The sequence below is a fragment of the Hordeum vulgare genome, chromosome 7H, assembly GCF_904849725.1.
Source record: "Hordeum vulgare subsp. vulgare chromosome 7H, MorexV3_pseudomolecules_assembly, whole genome shotgun sequence".
Lineage (NCBI taxonomy): Eukaryota > Viridiplantae > Streptophyta > Magnoliopsida > Poales > Poaceae > Hordeum > Hordeum vulgare.
Genome location: NC_058524.1, coordinates 485,445,019 through 485,472,015, shown reverse-complemented (window position 1 = coordinate 485,472,015; position 26,997 = coordinate 485,445,019).

Sequence of the window (26,997 nt, the reverse complement as noted above, 5' to 3'; positions counted from 1 at the left end):
ATTATCCAGAAACTCCTCGACCAAGTAGAGATACTACTTGTGCATCCAAAAGACCTTTAACCCAGTTTTGCCTTGAGAGTCCACCATACATGCCTATGGATTGAGTAAGATCCTTCAAGTAAGTTTTCATCGGTGCAAGAAATAAAAATTGCTCCTTAAATATGTGTGGTTTAATAGTGTGAGGAAAATAAACTCTATGCGAACTTGTGATATAGAAGAAATAAAAGCGACAGACTGCATAATAAAGTTCTTTATCACAAGGGGAAATATAAAGTGGCGTTCTTTTGCATTTAGGGATTGTGCATCCAACTATAAAAGCGCATGCCAACCTTTGCTTCCCTCCGCGAAGGGCCTATCTGTCACCTTTACTTTCTAGTGCTTACCTTTATGTAGTGAGTCATGGTGATCTTCACCATTTCCTTTATTTCGCCTTTATCTTTTGGCAAGTGACATGTGTTGGGGAATGATCTAGACAAATATATCCACTCGGATATGGTTTTCATGAGTTATTATTGTTGACATTACCCTTGAGGTAAATAGTTGGGAGGCAAAACTATAAGAACCTATCTTTCTATGTGTCTGAATGAAGCTTTGACATCATAGGTACCGCATGAGTGTTAGGAATGATGAAAGACCATAAGATGATTGAGTATGTGGATTTGCTTTACAAGCTCTTATATTGACTCTTCCCTACGTTGCAATAAATTGGGATTGCTTCAATGACTGAAATCATAGTTTGTTAGTTCTCAATAGAGTTCTTGATTCATATTTTGCCTTGTGAATGAATTGTTACTCTAGCATAAGATAGTCTATGTCAATATGTGTTGTTTTTCTAAACATAACTATGATGCCTGCATGTCCGTATTTTATTTTATCGGCACCTCTATCTCTAAACATGTGGGCATATTTATTGATCTCGGCTTTCGCTTGAGGACAAGCGAGGTCTAAGCTTGGGGGAGTTGATACGTCCATTTTGCATCATGATTTTATATCAATATTTATTGCATTATGGGCTGTTAATACACATTAGGGTACAATAATTATGCTTTTCCTTCTTAATTTACAAGATTTACATGAAGAGGGAGAATGCCGACAGCTGGAATTCTGGACTGGAAAAGGAACAAATCTGAGAGACCTATTCTACACAGCTCCAAAAGTCCTGAAAAGTTACGGAGAATTGTTTTGGAATACATAAAAAATCATGGGCGAAATAAATACCGCAGGGGACCCACCAGGAGGTCCCAAGCCAGGGGCGCGGCCTACCCCGTGGTCGCGCCCTGCAGCCCTGTGGGCCCCGTGACAGGCCTCCGGCGCCCATCTTCTGCTATATGAAGGGTTTTGACCTGGAAAAATCAACACAGAACTTTTGGGGTGAAGCACCGCCGTCTTAAGGTGGAACTTTGCCAGAACCAATCTAGAGCTCCGGCACAACTGTTCTGTCGGGGAAACTTCCCTCCTAGAGAGGGAAATCGAAGCCATCGTCATCACCAACAATCCTCTCATCGAGAGGGGGTCAATATCCATAAACATATTCATTAGCACCATCTCGTCTCCAAACCCTAGTTCATCTCTTGTATCCGATCTATGTCTCAAAACCACAGATTGGTACCTGTGGGTTGCTAGTAGTGTTGATTACTCCTTGTAGTTGATGCTAGTTTGTTTATTTGGTGGAAGATTATATGTTTAGATCCTTAATGATCATTAATACTCCTCTGATTATGAACATGAATATGCTTTGTGAGTATTTACGTTTCTTCATGAGTACATGGGATAAGTCTTGTTATAAGTAATCATGTGAATTTGGTATTCGTTCGATATTTTGATAAGATATATGTTGTCTCTCCTCTAGTGGTGTCATGTGAACGTCGACTACATGACACTTCACCAGTATTTGGTACTAGAGGAAGGCATTGGGAAGTAATAAGTAGATGATGGGTTGCTAGAGTGATAGAAGCTTAAACCCTAGTTTATGCGTTGCTTCGTAAGGGGCTGATTTGGATCCATTGGTTTAATGTTATGGTTAGATTTATCTTCTTTCATAGTTGCGAATGCTTGCAAGAGAGGTTAATCGTAACTGGGATGTTTGACCAAGTAAGGGAAGCACCCAAGCACTGGTCCACCCACATATTGAAGTATCAATGTAACGAACGCGAATCATATGAGCATGATGGAAACTAGCGTGACATAAATTCCCATGTGTCCTCGGGAGCGCTTTTCTTTATATTAGAGTTTGTCCATGCTTTTCCTTTGCTATAAAAAGGATTGGGCCACCTTGCTGCACCTTTGTTACGTTTGTTACTTGCTACTCGTTATGAATTAGCATATCACAAAACTATTTGTTACCGATAATTTATGTGCTTGCAAAGAATACCTTACTGAAAACCGCTTGTCATTTCCTTCTGCTCCTCGTCGGGTTCGACACTCTTACTTATCAAAAGGACTACAATTGATCCCCTACACATGTGGGTCATCAGTATGTAGCAGTAGCTATGTGTTGGATCTCTCTCTCTCTCGTGTTCTTGAGATGGCATGATCTTGATGTATCGCGAGCTTTATTAATATAAATGAATCATATGGAGTTTTCCCCTCTCTATGTTCTTGTGATGAATTGAGTTTTCCCTTTGAAGTTTGTTTATTGGATTGAGTCCTTAAGGATTTGAGAACACTTGATGTATGTCTGGCAATGGGATATCCATGGTGACAATGGGATGTTCTATTGGTCCACTTGATGTATGTTTTCGTGATCAACTTGCGGGTTCTGTGACCTTGGGAATCTATGCATAGGGGTTGGCACACGTTTTCGTCTTGACTCTCTAGTAGAAACTTTGGGGCACTCTTTGAAGTTCTTTGTGTTGGATTGAACATGATGAAACTGAAATTATGTGATGCATATCGTATAATCAAGCCCATGGGTACTTGTGGTGACATTGGAGTATCTAGGTGACATTAGGGTTTTGGTTGATGTCTATCTTAAGGTGTTATTTCAGTATGAACTCTAGGGATGTTCGTGACACTTATAGGGATAGCTCCTAAGATTAATCGGAAAAGATAACTTTGAGGTGGTTGTGTACCCTACCATAATTTCTTCGTTTGTTCTCCGCTATTTGTGACTTCGGAGTGAAGTCTTTCTCACACATGAGGGATTTATATATGATTCAACTATGTTAGTATTGTTGAGAGAACTTGCACTAGTGAAAGTATGAACCCTAGGCCTTGTTTCGAAGCATTTATACAGCATTTTGCTCGATTATTACTATTTATTACCTTGCTGTTTTTATATTTTCAGATTACAAAAACCTATATCTACCATCCATATTACACTTGTATCACCATCTGTTCGCCGAACTAGTGCACCTATACAATTTACCATTATATTAGGTGTGTTGGGGACACAAGAGACTCTTTCTTATTTGATTGCAGGGTTGCTTGAGAGAGACCATCTTCATCCTACGCCTCCCACGGATTGATAAACCTTAGGTCATCCACTTGAGGGAAACTCGTTATTGTCCTACAGAACTCTACGCTTGGAGGCCCAACACGAGTCTACAATAAGAAGGTTGTGTAGTAGACATCAAGAGGACACGGTGGGGTTATGTTTTACTCGTAAGTATGTGTTCATGATCATTTCTTGATCATTATTAGTTCACATTCGTTTACCCGTAGGTCACCCCCTCTTATTCTTGTACTCATAAGTTCGCCACTCAAATAAATGCTTAGTGCTTGCTGGAGCCTCACCACTTAACCATACCTCACCCATTAAGCTTGCTAGTCTCGATACCTTTGGAAATGAGATTGATGAGTCCCTCTGGCTCAAAAATTGGTACAACAATAGTTGCAGGTACAAGTAAAGTGATACTTTGACGTGAGCGCGATGGAATATCTTCTTATTCTTCTTCATCATCATCGAACTAGGATGGGTTCCAGGCCGACAGGTTGGGATAACAAGGATGGACGTCATTTTTATCGTTTGATTTCATCCGTAGTCGGACCCTGCTCTTCTGAATCGTGCTTGAATGTATGTTTGTATTGAGATGATTATGATGTAACTTGTGGCGAGTGTAAGCCAATTTCATATACTCATCTCTTCTTACATGTACTTGTAACGATGTCCATTCTTGCGAAACAACGAGCTGCACTTCTATCCGCGTCGAAGCCCTCATGCCAAAATAAGGATAGGATCGCATCATGGGCGTTACATAAGGATAGGTTCCCTTGAAGCGATGGTATCTAGCAAGCTTTTATCAAAGAAATAATTCCAGGTTTTTATCGGATCAATCAAGCTAATGGTGATTAAACACTTACAATAAGAAGAGGTACGGCTATGATTGCTTAATATTTACAACCATGTATTTGTGTTGGGATCCAATATGATCATAATTAGTGTGCTAGAGGTCACCCATAGAGATGTCCTTGTTACGAACCATGGTGGGAGATGTGTCCAAATAACATCTTAACCGACATGTGTCCGGCATCAAGAATCAGTTGTCCTACCGAAGGCCCTATCTCTCACGCGGTGTTGCCCCGATAATTAAGACTATAATAATCAGACAAGATATTTTGGTTTTTAGTGACTACACCTCTTGAATCCCCAAGGATTGGATCTATCTTACCATACTAAACCTTTCTATCACTTGTGTTCACAATAACAGTTCATGTTATCCCTGCCCTTAGACTTCCAGTGACTCGCTCTGCATCAACCTGCGTACCTGCAGGGATGAAGAACATGGACAAGACAAAAGACATCTACGAGACAATTTTATTTCACACATACAGAAAGTTAATTCAAAGCACCTATATTGATCCCACAACAAATACAGAGGATTGCAAGCCATGCACCTCAACCCATAGCTTACTGAACTATTGACACATAGAGATCAGATCGCATGAAGAAAACATTGAAGAAATCATCTTATAGATTGATAGATTTATAATATGTATTACAAAGGATGCCTTGTGCGATGCACGATTACAAGTATGAACTAGAGGAAGATGAACTATGATGGTGATGGGAAGGCAGTGGTTAGGGTTGATGAGAGTAGATGAAGATGGTTTTGTTCTAGCTTCGCTCGATGTCCTTCTGTTCACATTTTGACATTTTGACATTTCGACCTGACCCCCTATTTATAAAAGTTGTTCAGTTCGATGAGGTGCCTCGGTTTCCATGCCATACAACTACATATGTGAGCGGTCACGGTCGCATGGAACGTCGTCTTTCGGTCTGTTTCTTTCGATGTGCCTCCTCTTGAATTCTTCTATCTGCTCTTGTATTCCTTTCCATGTTCACACGTGTTCTCTTGCCTTTTTAACCCATTTTCTATGGAAATGCATCAAAGAGAGGATTTAGAGAATTATTCGTATTCATTAGTCATTAGTAGCAACATCGGAGTGAATATCTCGGTTTTAACGAACCATATCGATTTAAACAAAGGGCGAATGATTATAAAAACCACTCGTCACTCATGCCATTGTTTATCGTCTCTCATAGGCTTGTGGGAGGAAAGGTGTCATTCCATTGCCACGACGAGGGTGAAGATTACCAGAGCCACCACCAAAGATATGTTTCATGCCGCCCTCCCTCACTTTATATCCCTCTTGGCAATTGGGAACCCTAGCGAGTAAGATGGATCGGCCCCATCTCATCCAGTACCAACACCTTATGGCATCTCTAGTCGATCCCCAAAAAACTATGGAGGAGTAAAATTTCATTTTTACTCCTCTAACTAACACCTAGACGATGTCTTAAATTGGTTTCAGGAATAAAAAATTAATATTCGACCTCCCCGATTCCTAAAAATACTCCACCATGGACAGCTAGACTAAAACTTCACATTGCGTGAAGGCCCCCTTGTAATCGGTCGACTACTCACGTGAAGCATCCTTGTATTCGGCAATGACCTCGAGGCTCGTCAATGACCTCGCCTTGAACATTTCCTCCTCTGGATGTGAACATTGTCTCCTCTCGCCAGAGGCATCTCAAGGGCATGCGGTGAGAAGGTGTCCACCCGCACACTCATGCATGCAACGGGCTCGAATCGTGATGATGACGGGAGCTCGTATGAGAGTTGGTTTAACTACTGTGACAGAATATTTCCGAGATTGTAATAAGTGTAGCCTTCGAGATGGTGTACATGAAGGTGAGCACGACCATCATACTAGCCCCGCAAAATATGTTGCCTGGCGGTGCGATGCCATCACGGGGTCAATAGCTTATGTGCGACCTATTTGAGGTGAATTGGATGGAGTGCAACATTATTTAAGCCAATGGCTCTTGTGCGACACATTTGATAACGTAAATAGCAAAAACACAACATGGCCCTTAAACTGAACTGATGTCCTCATTAGCTGTTAAGGGTTGGACCCACCACTTATCCATGTAAGCACGGGACCCACCACTTGTCCACGTAAGCGCGGGACCAACCTATTCACGGCTAGAAGAGACAAGTGCACATGCCCATCCGCCCGCCACCGCCGCCCATTGCTTCCCCTTCGCCAATCTTTCTCTTCTCCGGCGACCTAGCACACATGTCTACCTCCTCCGCCACACACTCAGAATGGCGACAGTATGGTCGAATGCCGCTCACAAGGTTCCCTCACTACCCACACCTAGAGCCTCTTAAACGGTGGGTTGGTAAGACTGATGAGAATGGAAATCTTGGGTGCGAATTTCTCAAATGCTTGATAAAAAATGGAAGGAAGGGATGGCAAAGTTAGATCTCAGTTCTTAGCCCGTTCTTTCGTTGTTGTTTGCTTTGATTTATCCATATTTTATTTTTTCTAGTTGAATTTTTAATTTAAGGTTCATGTTTTTGTTTTCAGATCCAGAAGAAATGTACCCATTTCGAGTGGATGGATGAGTACATTGAGAGGATTTCAGTTTGAGGGCTATATTGATTCGAGCGGGGCCACAACCTGGGAGCTCAATTCGGGCGGGGTGCAGCCGATTAGTGTGGAGAATTTGGGGAGTGCTACTGCAACAAAAGACCTTCCAACGGCGCCAGAAACGTGCTACGGCACCAGGAATCCTTCTGCTATGGCTATGCCTTAAGGGACTTCCTAGGAAAATATGCAAAGGATTTCCCCCGTGGCCTTGGAGCCTTGCGCTGGTGTTCCCTCGAAGCAGAAAGGGTGATGTAGCGCAGCGGTGGTAAGTATTTCCCTCAGTTTTGAGAACCAAGGTATCGGTCCAGTGAAGGAGTATCACAAGTGCCTACACAAACACAAAGAACCTGCTCCCAATGCTATGAAGGGGTTGTCAATCCCTTATAGATTGTTTGCCAAGTGAGAACTGAAAGCAACAAAGTAACAAAGCAAAGTAAAAGCGGAGGTGTAAACGATAGATGTGAATAGACCCGGGGGCCGTAGTGTTTACTAGTGGCTTCTCTCATGAAAGCAAGTAGACGGTGGGTGAACGAATTACTGTCGAGCAATTGATAGAACCGCGCAAAGTCGTGATGTCATCTATGGCAATGATTATATCTATAGGCATCACGTCCAAAACAAGTAGACCGATACTTTCTGCATCTGCTACTATTACTCCACACGTCAACCGCTATCCAGCATGTATCTAGTGTATTAAATCCGAAAGAACAGAGTAACGCCTTAAGCAAGATGACATGATGTAGATGGACAATCTCATATCTATGACAGAGCCCACATTGTTACCCTTGATGGCAACTACACAATGTGTGCCTTGCTGCCCCTACTATCACTGCGAAAGGTCACCACACGGTAAGAACCCAAAACCAAGCACTTCTCCCATTGCAAGAATCATAGATCTAGTTGGCCAAACAAAACCCAAGACTCAGAGAGACTTACAAGGATATCAAATCATGCATATAAGAAATCAGCAAAGACTGAAATATATATCATAGATAATCTGATCACAAATCCACAATTCACCGGATCTCGAGAAACACACCACCAAAGAAGATTACATCGGATAGATCTCCATGAAGATCATGGAGAACTTTGTATTGAAGGTCCAAGAGAGAGAAGAAGCCATCTAGCTACTAACTACGGACCCGTTGGTCTGAAGTGAACTACTCACGAGTCATTGAAGGGCGATGATGATGATGAAGAAGCCCTCCAACTCCAAAGTCCCCTCCGGCAGGGTACCGAGAAGGGTCTCCAGATGAGATCTCGCGGAAACGGAAGCTTGCGGCGGCGTAAAAGTATTTTTGTGGATCCCTCGATTTTTTCTATATTTTAGGGAATATATAGGCGAAGGAGTTAGGTCAGGGGGGCGCCAGGGAGGCCACAAGCCTGCTGGCCGCCGCCCCCCTGGTGGCGGATAGGGGGCTTGTGGGCCCCGTGTAGCCCTCCTGGCTTGGCCCTCAAGCCCCCCGATCTTCTTCCGTTCGGGAAAAAATCATTTCGGGGATTTTATTCCGTTTGGACTCCGTTCCAAAATCAGATCTAAAAAGAACCAAAAACACAGAAAAAATAGGAACTGCCAGTTGGCACTGAATTAATAAGTTAGTCCCCAAAAAGGATATAAAAGGTACATAAAACATCCAAAGAAGACAAGATAACAGCATGGAACCATCCAAAGGAGAAGATGATCACATTAACTAGGCATATCAATGAGCTGTGGAGATGCTCATCAATAGATATCAATGTGAATGAGTAGGGATTGCCATACAAATGATGCACTAGAGCTAAGAGTAAGTGAAAGCTCTTAAAGAAAACTAGTGGGTGTGCAGCCAACTTGCTTGCTCACGAAGACCTAAGGCAATTTTGAGGAAGCCTATCATTGGAATATACAAGCCAAGTTATATAATGAAAATTTCCCATTAGCTATATGGTGGTGACAAAACGAGAGACTCTCAATCATGAATATCATGGTGCTTAATATGCACAAGTGTGGAAAGGTGGTAGCATTGTCCCTTCTCTCTTTTTCTCTCATTTTTTTTGGTGGGCTCTTTGGCCTCTTTTTTTTATTTAGTTTTTGGTGGGCATCTTTGGCCTCTTTTATTTCCTCACATGGGACAATGCTCCATCAATGATGATCATCACACTTACAACTCAAAACTTAGAGCAACGATGACTCTATATGGAATACCTTCGGTAGTGTACCGTGACAATGATCTGGCATGGCATAGACATTAATGGAAACATCATGCTAGCTATCTTACGATCATGCAATGGCAATGTAGACGTGGTGGCACATGTCATGGTGGTAGTTGCATGGCAATATATCTCGGAATGACTTTGAAAAGGCCATAGTAGGTAGGTATGGTGGCCATTTTGAGGGAGGCTAATGTTGGGTTTTGTGCACCGGCGAAAGTTGCACGACACTAAGAAGATAGTGATGGTGAAAGGTGAAAGTGCATCTAAACCATGGATTAAACATTAGTCATGAAGTACTCGTATACTTGTTGCAAAAGTTTTATTAGTAATCGAAACAAAGCATTCAACGCATACTCTTAGGGGAAGGGTTGGTAGGTATAAACCATCGCACGATCCCGACCGCCACACAAAGGATGACAATCAAAAGACTAATCATGCTCAGACTTCATCACATAGCGGTTCACCATACGTGCATGCTACGGGAATCACTAAATTCAACACAAGTATTTCTAGATCCACGACACCTTACTAGCATAACTTCAATATTACCATAACCACAACTCAAAACTAATTGAGATGAATCAAACTTCTCAAACTATTCAATGCACATGAAGGTGGAAGTTTTCGTATCCCTTTGGATAACTACCCCTTTTCAGACTACTTTCAAATCATAGATCAACTACCAAGCCACGCACCGCCCTTCTCTAAAAGACATAAGTGAAGCACATAGAGCAAAAGTACCTAGCTCAAAAGATATAAGTGAAGCACATGTGAGCTGAATTGTCTACCAAAAGATATAAGTGAAGCTCGACAAAATCATGATGAGTGCATGTCACTCTCTCTAGGTGTGCAGCAAGGATGATTGTGACACAACAAAAATAAAAGACTCCTACGGTACAAGAGGCTCCAAGCAAAAACACATAACATGTGGTGAATAAAAATATAGCCCCAAGTAACATTACCGATGGATTGAAGACGAGAGAGGGGATGCCTTCCCGGGGTATCCCCAAGCTTAGGCTTTTACGGCATCCTTGAATCTCTTGGGGTGCCTTGGGCATCCCCAAGCTAGAGATCTTGCCACTCTTTATCTCTTTGTCCATAACAACTTCACCCAAAACTTGAAAAGTTCACAACACGAAACTTAAACAGAAACTCATGATAACATTAGTATAAGAAAGCAAACCACCACTTCCTTAGGTACTGTAGCAAACTTAAATTCTACTTATGCTGATGTTAGGTTACTCTATTTTCAATCTTCCATGGCTAATACCCCCGATACTATCCATAGTTTCATCAAAATAAGCAACTAACACAACAAAAACAGAATTTGTTAACAGCAGACCAGTGTGTAGCAATCTGTATATTTCGTATACTTATGTTAGTTCAAAAATTCCGAAAAATTACGACAGTCTGAAGAATTTGCATAGCAATCAGCAGCAAAAAGAATCAACTCAAAAGCTCTTATAGAAAAAAATGAAAATTCTTTTCGTGAGAAGAAAGTTTCTGTCTTTTCCAGCATGACGAAACGGTCATCCCCAAGACTAATCATAACGGTTTTGCTTGGCACAAACGCAAAAAGAAACACAAAAAACACAATCATAATAGAATTATGAAAGTGTGGAAAACACAAAACAGAAAGAAAAAGGATAGATTTGTTGGGTTGCCTCCCAACAAGCGCTATTGTTTAACGCCCTTAGCTAGGCATTCAATGATGCTCTCACAAAAGACAAGAATTGAAGCACAACGAGAGCATCCTAAAGTGTAGCGACCACACCTCAATCAGTCCAGTCTCTATGCATCTGTGTCATCCCCGGATCGGTATTCTGACACGCACAGTACTTCGATGGGTATTATAATAGAGTAGCAATCACACACATATTACAATGAAAGTCTCAAAGAGAACTTATTACAATAAAATGGCCTAAGGCCATCTAAATATGATAACAGCGGAAGGTTTGGCAGATAAAGTAGGTCCATCAACTCAAACGGCATAGCTGAGTGCAAAACAACGACCTATGGCGCTTATTCGATATCTGAAAAGTCTGCAACATGAACGTTGCAGCCCGAAACGGGTCAGCACATGGAATATGCTGGCAAGGTAACACATAGAGAGTGAACATAAATAAATGCTATATCTACATGCACATTTGGCTGGTGGAAAGCTCTATGATTAACAGTTTTGCATAAAGCCAAATTTCTTCCTATATTAGTGGAACAAAGTTTATTTAACTACATTGTTAGTTATTAAACAATGAGAAGGTTTCTCCAACTCAAACCCAAAATAATCATCATTAACCCACAAATTAATTTAGAGTGTTGAGATACACATGAAAATCCAAGAACCAGATACTCAAGATGTCCATAACTGGGGACACGGCTAATCATGATTAGTTTGTACACTCTGCAGAGGTTTTGCACTTTTCCCACAAGAATCGAAATACATCCATGGTCGGAGATTCGAGGCACAGTCTTTCTGAAGCATTAACTCTCTACTTCTGGGTAGACCGTACCACCTATACCCTCTACATCTGCTAGTCTACCACTTCGAGAGCTTCACACAACTTACTCAACTATGCTAGAGCCCATAATAGCTTGCGGCTGCACACGTAAGTTTCAGGTATGAATAGTCTTATGATCCCTTTGAAGCTGGGTGGCGGACCTTAGGATGATCACACAGTCCCCCGGGATATCCTGACAACCACTGGTATTCCAGGGTACCTCAAGCAATCCACCCAGATGTGTATTTAAGTAGCCACCTTAAGTTAACCTTTAATTAACAATAGTCACATCTGTCATGGAAATCACTCACCCAAATAATCGTCTACGAGCATAGCAAAGCAAAAATAACATAACGTAGAAGTAACTCCCAAAAGTTTGATGGTAAACAGGTAATAGGTTCTACCTCTATATCTACTTCCCAATACGCACATGTTAATTAGATCCTAACCATGCAATGTGTGAGGGTGGATCTAATGCAATAAAACTGGGTAATAAGGGATATGATCAAAGTGTTACTTGCCTTGCTGATGATCCGCAAAACCTAGGGACTCGTAGTAGCACGCTTCACAATCCGGGTATACTATCGCAACTAACAATAGCACACATAAGCAACAATATAGATGCACGGGTAAAATCGAATAAGATCTAAACAAAAAGTTCAAGTAAAGAACTCCTGTTTGCAAAAAGAATCAAATCAAACGGATCAAGGAAACTCAAACTGCGAAAGAAACGAGATTCGTTTACTAATCTGGACTAAAGTCAAAATTTTATTTATAAGAATCTTGTGCAAGTGGATTAATCGGAAAGAGATTTTCATGAAAATCTGGGCGTTTGAATCAACTGATTCCGATAAACGAGCGAAAAGTTATACTAAAACGAAATTCAGATCATGAATCCCGATCGAAATTAATCGCGAAAAAAATCCCCAAAAATAAATCTGACGAATGGACGGACGAACGAACGTTCGTCGTCTGAAATTAATGAACGAACAGTGTTCGTTAAAACGAACGTACGGACGAACGTCCGTTAGTTAAATAAATCAAAAAAAAATCTGAAAAATATTTTTTTCTACCTCGAGCGGCGTGCTCCAGCGAGTGGCGGCGGCGGCGGGCGGGGGCTAGGGTTTGTGCGCAGGGGGGGCGGCTTATATAGGCCTGTGGGGTCGGTTTTTTTTTAAATCGGAAGAGATAGAAAATTAAAAAGGAAGTCCATAGGAACTCCGATTTCGATGAAACAAATTTTGCCAGGCTCCTAAAAATGAGCCCTACAACGTGGACATTTTTAAAAGGCCGAAATAATATTTTGAAAAACGCGTATTTTCGTAAATCCAATAAAATAGCAAATAAAATCCAAATAAAAATTATTATTTGACTTTAATATTTCCTCTCAAATATTTCTAAAATTTGGGAAAGTCATTTTATCCCCTCTCTCATATTTCTATATATGAAATATTTGAACAGAAAAATAATTAAAAACTAATGATCCTCTTTTCATTATTTGAGAAAATCCTAATATGAAAATAAATAAATTCCCAACTCTCTCCAAGGGTCCTTGAGTTGCTTAGAATTTTTTTGGATCAGCAATTATGCAAATAAAATATGATATGCAATATGCTCTAATACGATAACTTTCCAAATTGGAAATTTTGGGATGTTACAAACTTACCCCCTTAAGATGAATCTCGCCCTCGAGATTCGGGTTGGCTAGAAAATAGGTGCGGGTGATCTTTCCGTAGATCCTCCTCTCATTCCCAGGTGGCTTCTTCCTCGGTATGGTGGCTCCATTGAACTTTGCAGAACTTGATAACCTTGCTGCGTGTGACTCGGCTGGCATACTCGAGAATCTTCTGTGTTTCTCCTCGTAGGTCAAATCACTATCCAACGGAATTGCTTCCAGTGGTACTGTATCTCTTAGAGGAATATCGGCCATCTCTCCATGGCACTTTTTCAACTGGGAAACATGGAAGACATCACGAACTCCCGACAATCCTTCCAGCAATTCCAACTTGTAAGCAACTTCTCCCATACGTTCCAGAACTTTATATGGTCCCACAAAACATGGTGCTAATTTTCCTTTAACTCCAAAACGCTTAACTCCTCGAAGTGAGGACACGCGAAGATAAACTCTGTCTCCGACTTCATGAACTGTCTCCTTGAATTTTAAATCCGCATAGCTCTTTTGTCTGGACTGGGCTACCTTCAGTCTATCACGAATCAACTTAACCTTTTCTTCATATTCCTTAATCAAATCTGGTCCGAACAGCTGACGGTCTCCAACTTCGTCCCATAACAACGGTGTCCTGCACCTTCTCCCGTACAAAGCTTCGAAAGGGGCCATCTTTAAACTGGCTTGATAGCTGTTGTTGTAGGAGAACTCTGCGCACGGCAAATTGTCGTCCCAACTAGATCCATAATCTAGTGCACAAGCTCTCAGCATGTCCTCCAGAATCTAGTTGACTCTCTCGGTCTATCCATCTGTCTGTGGGTGAAAGGTTGTACTGAACTCTAGCCTGGTTCCCAAGGTTTCGTGCAACTCATTCCAGAACTTTGAGGTAAACTGGGTTCCTCTATCTGATACAATGGCTCTCGGAACACCATGCAGACATACGATCCTGGTCATGTATATCTTCGCCAACTTAGCACTGTTGTAAGTAGTCTTTACTGGGATTAAATGAGCTACCTTCGTCAAACGATCGACTACAACCCAATCGAGTCATAGCCAGAACGCGTTCGGGGTACTCCCGTGATGAAATCCATGCCTAGCTTGTCCCACTTCCATTAGGGTATCGGCAATGGTTGTAGCAATCCTGCTGGCGTCTGATGCTCTGCCTTCACTCTCTGACAAACATCACAAACTGCCACACACTCCGCAATATCCTTCTTCACTCCAGTCCACCAGAAACTGTCTTTCAAATCCAGATACATCTTGGTATTTCCTGGGTGAATCGAATACGGTGAATCATGTGCCTCCTGCAGAATCAACTACCTGATCTCAGGGTCATGGGGCACATATACGCGATCCTCAAACCATAAGGTATCGTGCTCATCCTCACGAAATCCTTTGGCCTTTCCCTTGCTCATTCTTTCCTTTATCTCAAAAACCTTTGTGTCAGACTTCTGAGCTTCTCTGATCTTACTCATCGGGCTAGACTGAATTTCCAATTCTGCTACATAACCCTTCGGAACTATCTCCAAGCATAGCTCGCAAATATGACTCTTGCGACTTAACGCATCGGCTACTACATTTGCCTTTCCGGGATCATAGTGCAATCTCATATCATAATCCTTGATGAGTTCCAACCATCTCCTTTGTCTGAGATTCAACTCCTTCTGAGTGAAGATATACTTCAAACTCTTGTGATCCGTGTATACTTCACAATGGTTTCCAATGAGAAAGAGTATCCACGTCTTCAGTGCATGCACTACGGCTGCTAACTCCAGATTGTGAGTAGCATAGTTCAACTCATGGGGTTTAAGTTGTCGTGAAGCATACGAAACAACTCTTCCCTCCTGCATCAGCACTGCTCCGAGTCCTCGACGAGAAGCGTCGCAATACACTTGATAATCCTTGCATTGATCTGGAAGAATCAACACTGGGGATGTAACCAAGCGTTTCTTCAACTCCTAGAAACTGGATTCACATTCCTCAGTCCAATTGATCTTGGTGTCCTTCTTCAGCAACTCCGTCATGGGCTTTGCAATCTTTGAGAAATTCTCAATGAACCTCCGGTAGTATCCTGCGAGTCCAAGAAAACTCCGGATCTCTCCAACTATTGTGGGGGCTTCCCAGGTTGTCACAGTGTCAACTTTGCGGGGTATACTGCTATTCCTTCTCTGGATATAACGTGTCCGAGGAAACCAACTTCCTTCAACCAAAACTCACACTTGCTGAACTTGGCATATAACTGATGTTCTCTGAGTTTCTCAAGTACCAAACGCAAATGCTCCTCATGCTCCTCGTCATTCTTCGAGAAGACCAGAATATCATCAATGAACACCACGACGAACTTATCCAAAAACTCCATAAATACCTTGTTCATCATGTTCATGAAATAGGCAGGTGCATTGGTCAGACCAAATGACATAACAGTATACTCATATAGCCCATACCTCGTGGTAAAAGTTGTTTTAGGTATATCCAGCTCTCGAATCTTTAGCTTGTGGTATCCTGATCGCAGATCGATCTTGGAAAATACCTTAGCTCCTTGCAAATGATCAAACAAATCATTGATCATCGGCAGTGGATACTTGTTCTTAATTGTCACTTCATTCATCCCTCGGTAATCAACAACCATCCTCAACGACCCATCCTTCTTCTCCACTAGAAGTACTGGTGATCCCCAAGGTGACGAACTTGGGCGAATATAACCTTTATCCAGTAACTCCTTAATCTGCTTCTTAATTTCTTCCAAATCCTTTGCAGGCATCCGATATGGTCTCTCGGATATTGGTCATGTGCGTGGCAAAAGCTCAATCAAAAACTCAATGTCTCTGTCCGGTGGCATGCCTGGCAACTCCTCTGGAAATACATCAGGGAAATCCTTTACCACTGGTACTTCCTCCTGTACAGCTCGTGATAAGGAATTTACTCGAGTCCTCTTTGGTATATGCTGGGATACATATTTAATCCTTCTTCCTTCTGGGGTGGTGAGTAAAATCGACTTACTAGCGCAGTCAATGTTCCCTCCATACATCGGTAACCAATCCATACCAAATATTACATCTAGTCCTTGTGACTCCAATACTATTAGGTCTGAGGGAAACACGTAATTGCCCATCCTCAAAGGTATCCGATCACACCTTAGGCTAGCCATATATTCTGCTCCTGGCGAGGTTACTAACATGCACTACTGGAATCCAGTTCTTTGCCGTGCGCCAGCTCTTTGCCGACTGCTGGCTGACGGCAAGGAACCTCTTTGCCATCAGTTGACACAAGGCAGACGGCAAAGGACTGACACATGGCAAAAACTCTATTTGCCATGTGTCGGCCCTTTGCCGTCTGGCAGCGGACGACAAAGAGACCAAGGGCAGACGGCAAAGAGTACGGGTGGGTCCCATGCCTGCCGTGTCCGAAATGTGGGGACCTTTGCCGTCTGCCATGGGGCCCTTTGCCGTCGGGGGGCGGACGTCAAAGGGACCGCCCTATAACGGTCGATAACCCCCTCCTCGCTCACTGTCTCTCTCTCCCCCCAGCCAATGTCTCGCTCACTGTCTCTCTCCACGGAGACCCCCTCCCCGCGGCGAGCCCCCCACCCCCCACACCCCCCCCCCCCCCGCGCGGCGAGCCCCCACCCCCCCCCCCCCCCCCGCGGCGAGCCCCTCCCCGCGGCAACCCACCCCCGCGGTGAGCCCCCCCCCCCCCCCCCCGCGGCGAGCCCCTCCCCGCGGCAACCCACCCCCGCGGCGAGCCCCCTGCCGCGCGCCCCCTGCCACCCTGCCGTCATCCACCGCGGTGATTTCTTCTTCTTTTTCTTTTTAAAAAAAGTTAATTACTTTAGTTAGTTTATTAGGTTAGTTTTTTATTATATATAGGGTAATTTAGTTAGTTTATTTGGTTAGATTATTAGGCTAATTAGGTTAGTTAGTTAGGTTAGAAGAAAAAAAAGGAAAAGCAGAAGGAAAAAAATGAAAAAGAAAAAAGGAAAAGAAGAAAATAATTAGAATAAGAACGAAAAGAAGAAGGAGAAGAAGAAGAAGAGGAGGAGGAGGAGGAGGAGGAAAAAAAGGAAGAAGAAGAAGAAGAAGAAGAAAAGAGGAGGAGGAGGAGGAGGAGGAGGAAGAGGAGGAGAAAGAAGAAGAAGAAGAAGAAGAAGAAGAAGAAGAAAAAGAATAGGAGGAGAAAAAGAGGAGGGGGAGAAAGAAGAAGAAGAAGAAGAAGAAGAAGAAGAAGAAGAAAAGAAGAAGAAGAAGAAGAAGAAGAAGAAGAAAAGAAGAAGAAGAAGAAAAAGAGGAGATAGGAGAAGAAGAAAGAAGAGGAAAACGAACCCCGGCACCCCGAAACTGACCCTCGACCCCCGACCCCTGACGCCCGACGCCACTGACCCCCGACCATCGACCCCTGACGCCCGACACCACTCACCCCCGACCATCGACCCCCGACGCTACTGACCCCCGACCCCCGACCCCCGACGCCACTGACCCCCGACGCCACTAACCCTCGACCCCCGACGCCACTGACCCCCGACCCAGACCCTCGGCCCACGACTCCCGACCCCCGACGCTCGACGCCACCAATCCCCGACCCCCGACGCCACTAACACCCGACGTCACTGACCCTCGACCCCCGACGCCACTGACCCCCCACAACCGACGCCACTAATCCCCCGACCCCCGATGCCACCGACACCCGACACCACCGACCCTAGACGGCACTGACTCCCGACGCCACTAAGCCCCGACCCCTGATACCTCTTCTGCCTTCTTTTGAACGAGAAGGTGTTTTCGGCCTTCCAGAGGCCCACGAGGTCATAGTTTTGTAAATTATGAGTTAGGTCACATATTTTCCGATTATGTTAATTATAAAAACATTGTATTTGTGTTGATCGTATGAATTTCAATGTGCAGTTGTTCGACGACCTCCACATGCGTTGGACGAGCTCCGCCCTTGCGTTTGTTGGTGAGCACAAATGACTTCTCCTCCTACCCCCTTAATTTGCACTGTCCTGGTCTTCGTGCCGATGAAACTTGCTAGCTATAGGTTTCTTCAATCATGAGTATGCGTGACCAGTATGCGTCTCCCGTTCGAAAGGGCGGCATCTATAAATATGCATTTCTTTGCATATTTATAACTGCCATCCTTTAGAATTGTCCAACATTATCCGTGGACAACCCGAGTATGTGTAGATTGGGTTTGTTTTTCCGTATGTTGTGCTCCGGATCCGATGCGGAATTTCGTCAGTGCCTCCCCTGTTGTTCTCCGTGTACACATCCTCTCTTCTTATTGCCGAGACGTGTATCAGGAGTGCAGCGGGGAGGTGCTGCCGAAATTCTGCGTCGCATCTGGAGCAGAGCATGGGAAAACAAACCCAGTCTACACATACTCGGGTGGGATTACAACCTATCTTTACCTATTAGCGTGTAGGTTGCATGGACGTAATAAAACTGACAAACTTGATTAGCGTATGAATATAGATGATGAATTATATATTTATTTCTTGTGCCCCCATAGGTAGCTAGGCAACATGAGTGATCGTGCTTGGATGTACACTGGTCACCCTAATCAGAAAGACATGACCCATGAATGGTTAACAAAAACCAGGGGGTTTGTGAGAGCCGCATTGGCAAATGGCCAGCAAAAAACATGGTGCCCCTGTCCCAACTACGACAACTAGAAAAAGCAGACAGAGTTTGAAATTGGTAAACACCTGCAGAAGTGTGGTTTTACGCCTAATTATACGGCGTGGACTTTTCATGGTGAGTCTGACCAACGTGCCAGAGCTGAGGTGATTCGTCGTCGCACCGACGAGCATGGTACCGGGATTGAAGACATGGTGCAAGACTTTCATGATGCTCGGGATTCAGACGATGAGATGGAGGAATCTGCAAAGGCCTTCTATGAAATGTTGGAGTCTTCAAAATGTCAGCTAGATGCCATCGCGCAAGTAATGGCTCTGAAGGCTCAATTCAACCTAGGCAGAGAATGCTACGACGCGATGATGACGATATTTGGACGCTTTCTACCCAAAGGCCATGTACTGCCTGCAAACCTGTACCAGTCAGAGAAAATCCTCCGTGTACTTAAGATGCCCTATGAGAAGATACATACTTGTGAGAATGGATGTGCCTTATTTAGGCTTGAGTATGCGGCCTTGAACTATTTCCCCATTTGCAATTCTTCCAGGTATATTGTGATAGACAACGGCATGGGTGAGAAGAATCAGACCAAAATCCCCATTAGTGTTCTTCGGTATCTGCCAATCGTACCAAGACTTCAACGTCTTTTCATGGTCGAAGAGACGGCCAGACAGATGACATGGCACAAATTGGGCAAAAGAACTGAACTAGATGCGGATGGGAACAAGATGCTGGTACACACTTCAGACGGTTTTGCGTGGAGGCACTTCGATGCATTACATAAGGATAAATCGGAAGATCCAAGGCAACCTAGAGTTGCCATCAGCACGGATGGGTTCAATGTGTATGGTATGACGGCAGCACAATACAGTTGTTGGCCTGTATTTTTCATTCCACTAAATTTGCCACCCCGAGAGATCATGAAAAGAAAGAACATTTTCCTCACGTTGATAATTCTAGGGCCCAACTATCCGGGGAAGAATATGAATGTGTACATGCAGCCGCTTAAGGATGAGTTGCAAGAAGCATGGGATAATGGGATCAAGACCTATGGCGCGGCTACCAAAACAAATTTCAAAATGCATGTGTGATACATGTACTCGACGCATGATTATCCGGCATTTGCGCTATTCGCTGGCTGGTGTGTGCATGGAACGTTCCCGTGCACCACATGCAAGGCAGCTCTTCAGTTCTGTTGGCTGCAGGCTGGTCGCAAGTATTCTTGCTTCGACATGCATAGACAATTCCTGGATCCTGACCATAAGTTCAGAAAAGACAAGAAGAATTTCATCAAAGGTAGAGTTGTCAAAAACACAGCACCAGCTGCGTTGACAGGCCAACAGAACCTTGATCAGTTAAACGCTCTCGAGCCTGATCCTTTGCGTCCAGGATACTTCAAAGGGTATAATACGGAACACGCATGGACTCACAAGTCATGCTTATGGGATCTGCCTTACTTCAAAGACCTCCTTTGCCCACACAACATTGACGTGATGCACACTGAAAAGAATATTGCGGAGGCCATTTTTGGTACATTGTTCGACATAGAGGGGAAGTCAAAAGATAATCCTAAGGCTAGAATCGACTTGGAGGCTCTATGTGATAGACCGTTCCAAAACTTGCGACAACGGGAAGGAAAGCAAAGCATAGCGAAGCCAAAGGCATGGTTCAATCTTGAAAGGCCAGCTATGAGGGAAATGCTATTGTGGGTGAAAATGCGGTTGATGTTCCCCGATGGGTATGCTGCGAATCTAAAGAGGGGAGCGAGTCTTGAGAAATTGAAAAAATTTGGGCTCAAGAGTCATGGGCACATATGGATTGAGCGGGTAATGCCGGTGATGTTGCATGGTTTTATCCCTAAGGATGAATGGCTAGTACTGGCAGAGCTGAGCTATTTCTTCCGTTCTCTTTGTGCGAAAGAACTATCGCCTGGCGTGCTAGATCAAATGGAAGAGTTGGCGCCGGAGTTGATCTGCAAATTAGAAAAGATCTTTCCACTGGGCTTCTTTAATCCAATGCAACATTTGATTTTGCATCTCCCGACCGAGGCAAGAATAGGGGGGCTGTTCAAAATCGATGGTGCTACTCAACTGAGAGGATGCAGAGGACGCTTCGAGCTAAGTGTAAAAATAAACGTAGAATTGAAGCATCGATGGCCGAGGCATTCATTACTGAGGAGGCGGTAAACTTCGTGACAGCACACTACGAAGCCAAGAATCATCATTTGCATAACCTGAAGCCTCGGTACAATGATGGCGATCCAAAAAAAGTTCGATCCAACCTCAGCCTATTCAAAGGTAAGCTCGCACCATCCGGTGCTTTGAAAGGGAAATCGTTGGATATCGAAGAATGGCGGACCATTTCTTTGTATATCTTCACCAACCTGACAGAAGTGTGGTCGTACATCGAGTAAGTTCTCGGTAATTTATTGTTCCGCAACTTCTAATTGCTATGAACTACTCTTATTCCCGGATATTTGATATAGTCGATACGTCGCCAGATTCTCGGATTGAGCGGTCATCGAAAAGTATTCCGTTGAAGAGTATGAGCTTCTCGCAAAGCATGGAGGCTACTATCCCAGTTTCATCTCTTGGTTCAAACAAAGGGTAATTAATTACCATTAAGGGCCCATTTGATTTCTTGGTCTAATTTGCAGCTAATGCATACATTCTTTCGTATTAAACTTGTAGGCTGATGCAGAGTCTATGGACGCCGAGTTGAGACAAGTTGCTAATGGTTTTGACTATAAGGTCTGTTCATTTGAAAAATACAACATCAACGGGTATCACTTTCGTACCTTTGGCAAAGAGCTATCTATGCCCGACCTAAAGACTACAAATTGTTCTGTCTCTGCTATCGGCGAAGGAGACACCGAGTATTATGGAAGAGTTGAAGCAATTTACGAACTTCTATTCTATGGTGAAAACCCACCGACCGTCGTAGTCTTCAAATGTTATTGGTTTGAGCCGAGGGAGACTAGAAGGACTCATGAACATATAGGACTAGTCGAAATCAACCAAAACACCCACTTAGATGTTCCCGATGTCTATATTACGGCTCAACAGGAGACCCAAGTTTTCTATCTACCGTGGGCCTGCCAAACTGATCCAAATCTCAAAGGCTGGGATGTCGTTTATGAAGTGCCACCACATTTTAGACCACCTACCCTCAATGAAGAGGATTACGAACCTCACATTAACCCAGACACATATGAAGGAGAATTCTTCCAAGAAACGTTTCAAGAACCGCTCTACTTCACCCCAGAACATTGAAGTAGACAGCGACAATGAATCCGTCTTAACCCCTGAGCCCGAACAAGAAGAGATGGAAGAAGAAGAGGTTACTGCTATGGATGACCTGTCACTTCTTGACCGATTACATAATGGTGGCCTTACACATGTTCTTCATGATAGTGATGATGATGATGCATTTATTGATGATAGTGATGATCATGATGCATTTATTGACCCTGAAGCATATATAGACGAGCACGATTGTTATTAGTTCATGTCAGGTATTCAACTGTTATACTATATATAAATTTTGAGTTCATGTTAGGTATTCAATTTTTATTAGTCAGGTTGGTATTTATGACGATGATACACTTAAATTATATACATTTTATTACTCATGTTGGTATTTGTTTTGTACTAATTTCATTTACTCTTTGTCATGACAGGTGTTGAAAGATGGTGGGAAAGGGTCGAAAGCACTCCGCGGCTCCTTCTTCGTCGGCGGGTGATGGGACGGGTACTTCCATTCCTGCCTCGCCTCTTCGGAGAGCGTTGCTCTCTACTCTGCAAGGAGCGCCCCCCGTGAGAGGAGGTCGACCCCCCCGCGAAGCCGAGAGGTACTAAAGGTACACTTTGTATTAATGTTGGTATTTATGTTGTACTCATGTTGTATTACTCATGTTGGTATTTATGTTGTACTAAAGGTACACGTGGCCGCGGGAGAGGTAGGGCGGTGGCTGCCACGCCTTCTGAGGTGGCGGCTACACGGTCTCCGCCACCACCTCAAGCTGATTCACCTGAGCACAGGACTTCTAGGGTCGATTCATCTGAGGTGGAGGCTACACGGTCTCCGGTTCACGAGCCTCGGGTCGACGAGCCTTCGACCCACGAGACTCGTGTCCCAGAGGCTTCATTCCAGGCGATTCCGGAGCAAAGCAGGGATGAGGGTACGTCCCAAGAGACCCAGTGGGATGCTGGTAGCGACGAGGAGCTGGGTGAGGGGGCTACCGTCTACCAGCGTGGTAGTTCGGGGCTCCCGCTCGTGCCAGCGACCCCCGAGCAGAGGTGGTCGATTAGGCCAAATGGGTACAAGTAAGTTAATTTACTCTTATTTAACCTTTTGCCTTTGCGTTTTCTCAAATATCTAATGTTTTGGCTTTAATTTGTCATAGTGTAGGGGTTGGATTGTTGCCAAGGGTGCCGCAAGCCCAACAGCGTCCTTGGTGTGCTTTGCCGTAAAAACTTCCCAAGGTTTGTTACGTTGCCCGGTCGGGAGCGAGAGGTAGGAATGACCTGGGAGCACTACTTGGGTGCCCCGGCCCCGCCGGAGGTGGAGATCGACGATGTTTTGTGCGACACGAGGGCGTACATGGTGATCCGAAAGTTCTGGGTAATTTCTCCTTCACACACTTATAAATCAACCATAGCTATTTATTGTACTAATCGGTGTTGTCTCGTTTGAAGACCAACTACAGGTGTGAGGAGGGATACGAGGAGGACGCGGCAAAGGTTATCGAAACCGAATGTCGTCGCCTACTTCAAAACTTTCGGCACGAGGCTCGGGTGCAGGCTGTTCGAGACTACTATGCCACGCGGCGTATTAGGATTGACAAGGTGAAGTGCCGTGATGCTAAGATGGAGAAGGAACATTACATGAAGGTGATTACATATTATTAAGGCTTTGTAGTTAGTTTCCTTGATTTGGTTCTTACGCGCTCAAATTTCTCTTTATTAACTTAGGTGCCCCCGAGATGGTGTGTGGATAAGATAGATTGTTCGGAGGCCTTGGTGGATCAGTGGTGCTCTGAAACGTGGGAGGCCAGCCACAACAACGCCGAGGAGAGGCATGGCAAAATGGTTGGCGTGCCACACCATGAAGGGAGCGTCAACTTAATCCAATTTGGCGAGAACTGGGTATGTGGTTTGCTTCATGCCTCATGCAATTCATTCTTAATGCTATCTTGAGTCCTTTACTAATACAATTTCCTCTCTCTCTTTTAGGCGCGTCACAATAAGACGGAGGTGCCACAGATGTACGACCTGTATGCGATGGCCCATACTGCCTCGTACAAGAAGGTCAAGGCATTCTCTGAGTCTGATCTCGAGCATCCAGAAAACTTCACCAACATCTCCTCCCACCACAAGCTCGTGAAGTACAGAGATCACGGGAAGGCGAGGAAAGGGGAGGACTTTAACCTGAGCAAGGGGCCTATTGATCCGGAGCTGGTGATGATAGCTGGCAACGGGAGGCCCCATGGCTCGATCGCCATTGGAGACGGCCTTATTCATTGTCCTAGCACTCTCCAGCAGATAAAGGCACGCCAAACGAGCTCTTGTCCGGAGATAACACGTCGTCCACGGCCAGTCGAGCTCGCCATCGAGGTTAGTTTAATGGACTCAACTATCTTTCCGCATTATGTTGTGCGTTGGAACCAATATGATTACAATACTAACAATGAGTTGTGTTGCAGGATGCTATTCAGAAAGAGAGAGAGGCAATGCAGGCGGCTATGGCGGAGAAGGATAAGGAAATTACGGAGCTGGAGGAGAGGACGACTGCATTGGTAGAGGCGGAGAGGGCACGGAATGATGCGTCTAATAGGGCCATATACGAGCTCTTCGTGGTAAGTTTCTTCTTCATGTTATTTCAAATCTTGCATTTGAATGTCCGTTTCATTAATAAATAAAAAGTTTGACTTGTCAAAACCAAATGTACAGTCTATGTGCGAGAAGAGCGGCCAAGTCCCTCCGCCGATGTGAGTCATTAACGTGGCGGCGATGGTGAGTTTCATTTCAGTGCAGTGATCTTAATAGTGTCCTCATGCTAACTACACATTGCAAACGATGTTTGGTGCAGAATATCTCCCGAAACGCATCACACGACCCTTCTACAGTCGAGCCTTCTCCAGGGCAGCCTTCTCCAGGTGAAACAAGCCAGAGCCACCGTGCTTCACCGCTGTGCTGACGATAATGGTATGTTATTTCTAGTGTTTTAATAAAAAATAGCTAGACTTCCATCTAAATGACATAATTAGCTTAGTTAGCTCCAAAATGGCTATATTGGCTAATTATCCTACGAAATGACATAATTAGCTTAGTTAGCTCCAAAATCACCTATTTAATAAAAAATGACCTATAGTTCGCTACGTTCTCTCCTAAATGACATAATAAGGCTTACGTAGCTGCAAGATGACCTATTCCCCCTAACTTACGTATTAAATGGCTTATAATTAGCCTAGCTAGATCCAAAATGGCTTCATAAGCATAGTTTGCTCCAGAATGACCTATTTTACCCAAGTTAGCTCCGAACCGACCTATACTTAGTTAGGGTTCCACCTAAATGACATAATTAGCTTAGTTAGCTCCTAAATGGTCTATTTAATAAAACATGACCTATACTTAGCTTATTATCCTCGAAGTGACATAGTTAGCTCCAAAAAGGCATTCTTAGCCAATTTAGCCCGAAGAAGGGGACAAGAGGAGAAGAAAGAGGAAAAATGAAAGGAGGAAGATGAAGAAGAAGAGAAGAAGAAGAAGAGAAGAAGGAGAAGTAGGACGAGAAGAAGGAGAAGGAGCTCCTCCTTCTCCTTCTTCTTCCTCCTTCTTCCTCCTTCTCCTTCTCCTTCTTCTTTTCTTCTTCTTCTCCTCTTCCTTCTCCTCCTCCTCCTCCTCCTCCTTCTTTTACTTCTTCTTCTCTTTCTCTTCTTCTACATAGCTTAGACTCATCCAAGAAAGGCTAAATTGGCTAATTATCCTACGAAATGACATAATTAGCTTAGTTAGCTCAAAAATCACCTATTTAATAAAAAATGACCTACAGTTAGCTAAGTTCTCTCCTAAATGACATAATAAGGCTTGCGTAGCTGCAAGATGACCTATTCCCGCTAACTTAGGTATTAAATGGCCTATAATTAGCCCAGCTAGATCCAAAATGGCTTAATAAGCATAATTTGCTCCGGAATGACCTATTGTACCCAAGTTAGCTCCGAAACGACCTATACTTAGCTAGGGTTCCACCTAAATGACATAATTAGCTTAGTTAGCTCCTAAATGGTCTATTTAATAAAACATGACCTATACTTAGCTAATTATCCTTGAAGTGACATAATTAGCTCCAAAAAGTCATTCTTAGCCAATTTAGCCCGAAGAAGGGCACAAGAGGAGAAGAAAGAGGAAAAATGAAAGGAAGGAAGATGAAGAAGAAGAGAAGAAGAAGAAGAGAAGAAGGAGAAGAAGGACGAGAAGACGGAGAAGGAGCTCCTCCTTCTCCTTCTTCTTCCTCCTTCTTCCTCCTTCTCCTTCTCCTTGTTCTTTTCTTCTTCTTCTCCTCTTCCTTCTCCTCCTCCATCTCCTCCTCCTCCTTCTTTTACTTCTTCTTCTCTTTCTCTTCTTCCAAGTAGCTTAGACTCATCCAAGAAAGGCTAAATTGGCTAATTATCCTACGAAATGACATAATTAGCTTAGTTAGCTCAAAAATCACCTATTTAATAAAAAATGACCTACAGTTAGCTAAGTTCTCTCCTAAATGACATAATAAGGCTTGCGTAGCTGCAAGATGACCTATTCCCCCTAACTTAGGTATTAAATGGCCTATAATTAGCCCAGCTAGATCCAAAATGGCTTAATAAGCATAGTTTGCTCCGGAATGACCTATTTTACCCAAGTTAGCTCCGAAACGACCTATACTTAGCTAGGGTTCCACCTAAATGACATAATTAGCTTAGTTAGCTCCTAAATGGTCTATTTAATAAAACATGACCTATACTTAGCTAATTATCCTCGAAGTGACATAATTAGCTCCAAAAAGTCATTCTTAGCCAATTTACCCCGAAGTAGGGGACAAGAGGAGAAGAAAGAGGAAAAATGAAAGGAAGGAAGATGAAGAAGAAGAGAAGAAGAAGAAG